We start from the raw sequence: 9,607 nt of genomic DNA on the forward strand, positions 1-9,607 counted from the left end.
AAAAAAGACTATGAATTGGATTCAGAATGATAATCAAAACGTAGATAGGGTCGATCGACAACCCAAAGCTTGACAGTCATTATTACCTCTTCATTGGTCGGCATTTTATTCCATAATGTTACACAGTTTTGATGCTGTTTTATGTCTGATGATCGTGTTAGAATACATGTGGAAGCATCTGTTGTTTCGGTTTCTTCTTCACTTGTGTTTTTTGGAAATTCTGTACAGAAGATGTGTACTAGCCCCCTACAGTATAACAATGAAAACACGGATTCTAGGAACACAAGTATAGCTCAAATATATTTAGACTTTTTCTAAGTATAAGTCAAGTATACTTAAATGTCATTTTAAGTATATTTCTGATAAGTACATAAAGTCCATTTCTGAGAAGTACATAAAAAGTAGACTAAAAGTATACTTTCCTATTTTTAGTTTAAAAGAAGTATACTAATAGCACACTTGAATAAACTTCTTTTTCGTAAGGGTAGACATAAACTCGTTTTATTAACAGTTATAAAGTGTCTACAGTAGGCTACACACGTACGTTCATCGTTGAATGTAGGCTAATAATAAACTGAATTGTGCATCTGGATTTTACTTTTTGGAGAAAAACACATTTGCTATGTGTTCTGAAAGGTTATTGTTAGGGGAGACCGTGTATGATTATAACTCTTTTTGTTTCAGCATCTGTAACTCGCTGAATTTTTGAGCTAGAGTAAGCTACACAAACTTTTATTCAAAGCACCCACATTTGTTTACTACAAAAGACACCAATTCAGACCTCTACAAGAATATCACAGCCAGCCCTTACAAGCTGATGTCAAATACGGGGAGTGCCGCAATCTACCCCACTGCCGGGGTATATGTTGTAACACTACTGGGGTACATTGTAACAGACAAAATTAGCAAAAACAGCAGCTGCTTCAAAAGCAAGAAGTTGCTTCAAAAATATGTTTATTGAAACAATCTAAAAGAACAATACAAAATATTGTTTTGCTTTCTGTGACTGACCACAGCTCAAATCCACTTTCTGTTTGATGCCAGGAGCGTGTGAGTGTGTCTGTAAGTTAGACTACTAGAACATGCCTTCCTTAACTGCATTTATGCGAACACTCAACTCCAGCGTACTGAGGTAAAGAACATGTAGATCTAAACAAAAAACTGTGTAAAGGTTTGTGTGAAATTTGTGTCTGGTGACAAAACAATGTTTTTAACCCTAGAGTGCAGGCTTAGTGGATCCAGAAACTGCATTGGGCATATTTTACCCACACTTCCATTGGCATTGAGCTTCCAAATGGCTCCACATAGACAACACGAAAGTTCTCAGTTGTATGTAAGTGGATGCTAAAATGTGTTACAACTTACCCCACCCCTGTCATCCAGTGTTTAGCTAGCTGTCTTAGCATGTTGGTTTGAAATGAGCAATTTAAAAATGCATCACATTTTGCTTGATAATCTACAATTTATTCTAAATTTATATGATTTTATCTGCAACAGTTTAAGTACTAAACAATGTACCTATGTACGTGCATATACCTATTTACAGCACTGACAACCATTCATATAAGATTGGGAAGGAAGTGGGTAAATAATGAAATGATCATAGGACTCCTAGTCCTAGTTTATCCCTGATTGGTGGAAATGTTGTTGTTACAACTCTCCCCAACAACCATACCCATTGATGCGGGGCAGGTTCGATGTTAGAGCGTTAGGTAAATGCAAAGGTGATGATTTTACTGTATATTTTGCCAGGCAAACGAAAGAAAGAAAGAACACTGTCTAAGATAGGCTATACATAATTATCTGTGCAACTAGTTGTTTAAATGTTTTGAAAACGCACACATTTAAGTGTTCTGAATGGTTTTAGCGTGTTATGCAAATTTTTGTGGTATTCAGTGCATTACTGGGTAGTTATACCCTCCTAACAGGGAGGGAACGTTCTTTGGGAACTTTGGCTAACGTTCTGGCAAGGTTCTTTCAGAAGTTATGTACAAATGTTCCTCCACTAACGTTCATTCAGAGTTATCTGGTCTTTAAATATGTTCTCAAAATGCTAGCACAAAAAGATTATGTTTCATTTCTGCAATATTTTAGGTGGACATTTGTATAACGTTTTTTCTTTTTTAAATGTTACTAGTCTTGTTTTAGTACCTTCAGAGAACATTCAAAAGCAACGTTTCCATAACCTTTGCAAAATTATAAAATGGATTGTTCCCTTAATGTGTACATACAAACATTTTCACATTTACAAAACTGGATGTTTTGAACATTCAGAAGTAACATTTTCATAATATAGGCTAATGGTAACTTAGCAAAAGGTTCTTAGAATATATTTGGTTAGCTGGGTAGGTGATTGCATAGAGCCCACGTCTGTAAATGTGGCTTAGGTCTGTGCTTCAGTGTAAGTCTGTGTTTTTCCCCCTGCTGGCTTTATACAGGATAAATAAATAAATAAGGCACTGGTCATTTTTTCTCCAACTTATTGTACTATAGACGAAAATAGCATGCACTTTCTCTACCAACCAAGTAGCCTGGTTGAATGGTTATAAGTGCAGATCAAAGTCTGACTGATTATGTTTATTCTTTCATTTCATTCTTCCTTCAGTTATCCTATCATCCCAGAGATGGCTTTTAATAGGTAGCAACTGGCATTTGTTTGGAGTAGCACCCTCCAGCTCTTGGTGACTCCCGTTAATTGTAGCTACAGCATTCCTCCGTTTGATTCTGTATTTATCAGTCTGTAGTGCGGTTAAAGGTCTTGAACCAGCAGGGCTTTGTAATTGCATGGCAGCAGCACATTTTTCAAATGTTTCCCCCTGTGTCAACACTCCGCCACCTGTTTTACACCCAATTACTGTGCAACAAATTACCCTCTGACAGGCACTGACAGGAAATCTGATCCTGGAAAAGCTGCTTCAATTTGGAAAATTAAGACCTTGATGGAGAATTCCTTGGGAACGTGGTTTGTAAAAATATTTAATGAAACTTTAAATTAATATTCTATAATTCTTGCACTGCACACTTGCTTATTATAGCAATGGCATCTTCTAACTAAGTTCAAAGAAGGCTATTAGCATTTAACAGTGACTTGAATTTCACACTTGCCTTTCACTTTCTTGCTGATGTCCACCATGATTTTTGTCCTCAATATAGCTTGAATACAATTAGCCACCACACTGAAACGAATCATGAAACTCCTGTGTTCAGCAATAACAAAAATAGCCGTTTACCAGCTTCCCACATGGGCTGCCCAACAGAATCATATTTCTGACCAGTGGTTAAGTTTTGCACTCAAGAAAAACAGCTCTGACGTGTTTTTGAGGAATACGGACAGGTTGAAATACAGTAGCATATTCATGACTTGGTTACTAAAGAAAGCAGATCGTGTTCATGGTTTGTGGAGGACCAGAGACGTTTAAGTAAATAAATAAATAAATAAATGGGGTTGGCGGTTATAGACTGAAGGTGGTTTGTTGAAGCCTCTGATTGCAGGGATGCTGTTAGGGACCTTTTGAAACACCTTTATAGCTTTGTGGTAGTAAAAACCAGCCTAAGTAGCCTATACAAGTTCTTCAAGTCTGGAGATTTGGAAGTAGTACTTGATTTTTAACAACTACTCTCTGAGCATGGTACCAATGTTTGTTCGTAAGTATAGGCTATACTTCCAGACAGATCATGCAGCACTGTGTGGCCTGTTTGGGATTGCAAATGAAATGGCAAACTAAACACTGGTAACAAATGACAGATACACATAAAGAAAATAAATATTTCAGCGATTCAGTTCCGATTCCTTCCATGCTGAAAAAAAAAAAAAAAACTATAGAAATCATCAGAGAATTTGTAAGGGTTTAACTGGTTATAATGAGAATTGTATTGTTTTCATGGAAACTGTAATGGTCTCTGCTGGTAATTGGTCGCCTATTGGTGGCTTGTTAAAACCACTAAATTCAACAAAATATGTCCCAAAACACACTACAGGAAACCATTTTTAATGGTTTTAATGATTAATTGTTGATGGTTTGTAATGATTTTAATGGTATATAGTCAAAACCAATTGAATTTCTGTGATGGTTTTATTGTTTTTTCAGCAGGGTTGAAATGATTCTTTAACTATATGAACAACCAGTCTGTCTTAAGTCTCACAATTATTACTGGTTTAGTATTAGTAGGCTATATGTTTTTGATTTTCTGAAAAGAACAGATTCATTACAGTCATTCGTTTGAGACCACCATGATCACTTAGTTTGTTTTAGTTTCGCTTGAAGGAATCATTTTAAAAGATCTCGGAGTCGGACCATTTGCTTGCTGTATGCACTGTAGGCCTACTGTTCATATGTTAAATTAACCTGCTCATAAGAGTCATTCGTATTTTTGATTCAATAAAAAGAACTAGATTGTAAGTGTTCAGGAGTCAGATTACACTGGTTGTGCTGTGATTTTGATTCACTAAAAGGAACTGGCTCATACGAGTCATTCTTTCGGGATTCGGACTGAAATGGTGGTGCTGTGTTTTTAAATCACTACAAATGTTTCATTAAGGGTCATTCGTTCAGGAATCATACTATACTGATTGTGATGTTTGCTTCACGTTGTAGATTGAGTAGCACTGTTGAATGAATAGAAGTAGAAGAAAAACCTCCATTCGAGTATTTTAGTGCATATATCGATCCTCATGATAACTGTTAATGGGACGAATATCATTAGTTTTGGGTATTTAAAAAAGGGAACCAATTAATTTAAAGTGTATTGTTGCTACTACATCCAAACCCAGTTAATTCACCGACTACTCTTTTTTTTTTTTTTTTGTAAATGCCTGACCAAGCCTGAAGTTTTATTTTTTGCTGGTCCCTTTAATCTGCAGCACACACATGTTCCACAGGCATTTATTTGGTGAGATTTTAAATCTATTCATTCTTTTATTGCCCACAATATATCTCAATCAAAGTGAAACGTGTGTGAAGTCATTATGTAATAGAAACCAGCAAGTGAATCCCTGGTGCTAAAACATGCTAAAAGGTCACTGTCTCCGAAAAAATGTGAAAGCCGCGGGCGAGAATCAAATGAAAACACATTGGTATCATCTTCAAACAGCCACAATAGGCTGATATCATAGTTATGAGGAACAGAGTTGTCATCCCAGGCTGCTGATTTATGGGAGATTGGGCTTTGTTATAGAGTTGCACATTTCTCACTCAAGATCTGTGTCCCATTAAGCTCGAGAGAGAGCTGGTTTGAGAATAAAATGGATCAGAAAGACAAAACCAGAATAAAATTACCTGTGGAGGGCAAAGACAATTTACTTTCTAGAGAGCCGTCCCTCCCACTCCTCCTACTGATCTTCCCGCTCTAGTGGAGACAGATCTTCTGTCATTATCTGCTGCTGAACCTCAGAAGATGAAAGCAGATAAAAAAAAAAAACAGAGTTAAGGAAAAGACAGCACAAGATTTCACAATAATTCTTTAGGCTCTATATAGGAAAGTTACATGTTTGGGACCCTCTATATAACATATCTTATTCCCACCATTGGGCATATCTTGATTTATATCTTGGCTGTTGTGTTTCAGAGAGTGATATATGCACCTCACTTTATGAATTATATTCTATATTGTTGTTGCAAATTCTGCTGTTGCTAATTTGTCACCAGGATAATGCAAAAATGACTAAAGAGACTTAATAAAATGTTTTGAAAACTTGTAATGTTTTACATAGTATGCCACTGCAAAATTACTTTTGATAAAAAATGGGAACAAGAACGTACCAGTAAAAATGATGAAAAATATAAATATTTATAAAAATATAAATATTTGTAGCAAATATAAAATGCATTGCTAGCAAATAAACAAACAAACGAATGAATGAATGGATAAATAAATACATGCAGGCAGGCATACATACATACATACATACATTTTGACAGAGTAAGTAAAAATCTGACCCAGCTCAGAATTACATTTTTTGCTGCATATGATCTATCATACAGACTTAAAGGTGCTTTTAACTTGGGCCGGAAAACTTCACCTTGTTTTGTTCCGCAAGCATTAGTCAGGCTGTATTTGTTCAAGACCTGGCTTTCCTACTGTTGTTTTTGGCCTCCAATTGAATCCATACCAGTGCATGAAAATATTCACGGAGGCAGGGTGTGAAGAGATGTTTATGTGTGTGTAGATGTGATCATATTTGTTATGACCTGCAGGAACTATAGTAAGCGTGTGTTATTTTATCTCGGATCTCCCTGTACTGGATTCTGAGTGTAATCCTGAGATACTTGAAAGATTAAACTGACAGATCTGTATATAAAATAAGCAAAAAGATCACACTTCTTTTTCTCAGGCAGGGAAGGAGATTTACTGAGCTCGTCTGTCTTATGTGACTTAAGAAATTTAGTGTGTTAAACTTGCCCTCAGACTACTGGAATAAGATGTGGGGTGAAGTGAACTGAGACAGAAATATGAATTTGAAGAAACATGCCCATATTTATTTAGCACTTTATCTGTCATAGACCTGAAAATGTTTTTTCTTCACAGTCATGGGTCAGATAAATTCCACGTCAGATGTTTGCAGACATTGGAGATGGGGTTGTGTTAAATGTAAAATAAGGGCATTGTTTCAGAGGGAAATGTGATTCTGTCATTCTCTGTGATGCAAAGAAAAAAAAAGAATTTGTGTAAGGATTTATCATGATACTATACTAAATGTATTATTAGTGCTGTCAAATCGATTAATTGCGATTAATTAGATCCAAATGTACGGTGTATATTTATATAGAAATACACACACATACATGTATATATCTAAGAAATATTTACACACACACACACACACACAATTTGGATGTGATTAATCGCGATTAATCGATTTGACAACACTAATTATTATTATTTTACAGGCTAACAGTAAAGATAATAATAAGCATTGACTTACCTGTAATATAATATATACATATAATATATATATAATATATATATATTAAATGTAAATTCATGTCCCAGTCACATTTTCTTGATTAAGTATATATTACTTACACTACCAGAATAAAAATCGATTTTGTAGGCTATATTTTTTCATTAACATATTAGGCTATTTTATTTATTATTATTTTTTTATGTGTTTTAAAGCATTTTACATTTATTCCAAAATAATTACTAAAGGCAGTAACAATTTAAACAATGAACTGATTTTGAACTGATGTTCAGCTGTTCTTTTTAATAATAAATTTATTTACGGATCATCAATCATCAGCGCTTGGTAAACACTCTTCACAGAAGCGGAGATGTACTGTAGCCTATCTTTAATTTCAACAAGCTGATTGCTCACTAAAAAAACACAGATAATGTTTTCACGCCATTTGAAATTTGATTTTGACTTGACCAAGTGGTGATATACATATATATATATATATATATGCGTGTGAGTTAAAGGGGTCATATGATGCGATTTCAAGTTTTCCTTTCTCTTTGGAGTGTTACAAGCTCTTGGTGCATAAAGAAGATCTGTAAAGTTGCAAAGACTAAAGTCTCAAATCCAAAGAGATATTCTTTATAAAAATTAAGAGTCAGCCACGCCTACCTAAAACGGCTCGTTCTAACACGCCCCCACATGTCTACATCACTATGTGGAAATATTAGCATAATGCCGCCCAAATGTGCACGCAAAGAAAGAAGGCGTGGTTTCAGGAACGCAGTAGTGTTGATGCAGCCATGTCAGGGAGACGCTGTGTTTCAGTGTGAAAGCAAAAGCAGAGTAACGCGTCAACTGTCTTGATATTTACTTTGAAAGCTGAAGCTGCGTGCTTGTGGTGTTCGGCCAATCACAATGCACTGGGTCAGCTGGCCAATCAGAGCAGACTGCAATTGTCAAAGGAGGGGGTTTTGTTGAAAACTACTTGTTTGAGAGAGGCGGGGCATAGAGGACCTACAATAATGTACAGTATTTGAAAAATAATGTGTTTTTTGAACATTAAAGCATGTCAACATATTCTGTTACACCAAATACACAAAATAATGATCTTTAAAATAGCATCATATGACCCCTTTAAAGCGTGCAATGTGTGCATTCAGATTCGCGAACGCGGAACGCGTACAAGAGGCGGGATTTATCGCATGAACCAATCACAGCTGATTATAACTAGTCCAATCATATTGCAATGAAGGGATTGCCTCCTCTCACGTGACTTTCCCCCATTCATTCGCAATTACCCACCAAGAAACTCACCACAGGATTTAGGGCTGGGGTGTCAAAACTCAGTTCCTGGAGGGCCGCAGCCCTGCATAGTTTAGTTCCAACCCTGCTCCAACACACATTCCATTTAGTTTTCAAATAAGCCTTAAAGGGTTAGTTCACCCAAAAATAAAAATTAGGCTGCGTTTTACTCACCCCCGATGCAGGTGTATATGACTTTCTTCTTTCAGACGAAAAGTTATATAAAAAATTGTCTCTGATCTTTCAAGCTCTATCGTTGTACTCAGCGGGTGTTGCATTGCTTCTGCCCAAAAAAACGTGAAATAAAAGCACCTTTCCATTAAAAAAAGTGTCTCACACGGCTCCGGGGGGTGAACAAAGGCCTCCTGTAGCGAATCAATGCGTTTTTGTAAGAAAAATATCCCTAACCCTTTAATGACTTGATTAGCTGGATCAGGTGTGTTTAATTAGGGTTGCATCTAAACTGTGCAGGGCTGTGGCCCTCCAGGAACGGAGTTTGACACCCCTGATTTAGGGGGTCTGTTAAAACTCAATGGGCTCAGGGGAGGGAAGAGAATCCCGCTGTTATAGCTATAACTTTAAATATAAATTATTTATAAAGTTATAACTTTACCTGTTGGTGTAGCTGTTTGGACAGTGTTTCTTTAGAAAAACGAGTTATTTATACGTTTTTTATGTCATATGTTGTAATATTTGTGTTGTTTTATTTTTGTACTATGATTTTTTTTTCTTGTCCAATTTTATGAGGTGACTGCCTCCTTTGCCTCCTCAGAGGAAACGCCCCTCATATGTATGTATGTATTTGTTTGTTTTTTTATTTATTTACATTTATTTCACATTAATTAGGCCTACACTAATATTTTCAGTAATTGCAGAGTAACCATGTTACACATTTGACAACCATAAATCGTCCATTTAAAAACAACACTAACATTTTTGTGATTTGTTTACATTTTAATTATGTTTCTTTAAAACAAATGTTACTTGTTGTAATATAGCTATTCGATATATAATCCAATGAGATTCATAATATTTTTATCATGCTAGTTCGTTGACATGAATAGGTTAATTTCATTGCCATTAAAGTGAAATATCTGAACATAAACATTTTAGAAGAAAATTTCAGACGGCACTAAAAGGCTTTTGTATTTGAACTCTTTATATATATATATATATATATATATATATATATACACTGAACAGTATATGGCACCATACAAGTCCATGTCTTTTAGATGTAACTGTCTAACACTAGAGGGCAGTGTCTGATAGCAATAAAGCAGTGTCACATCCTCTCACTCACTCAGCTCTGATGCTGCTGTATCCCATTTCTTCATAAACGAAACATGTCTCGGTTCACGTCATAACATTTTAACCTAGGCTAGTAGATGGTCTCTGATTTGACCA

This window comes from Sinocyclocheilus grahami, unplaced genomic scaffold (assembly GCF_001515645.1).
Source record: "Sinocyclocheilus grahami isolate Dianchi unplaced genomic scaffold, SAMN03320097.WGS_v1.1 scaffold197.1, whole genome shotgun sequence".
Lineage (NCBI taxonomy): Eukaryota > Metazoa > Chordata > Actinopteri > Cypriniformes > Cyprinidae > Sinocyclocheilus > Sinocyclocheilus grahami.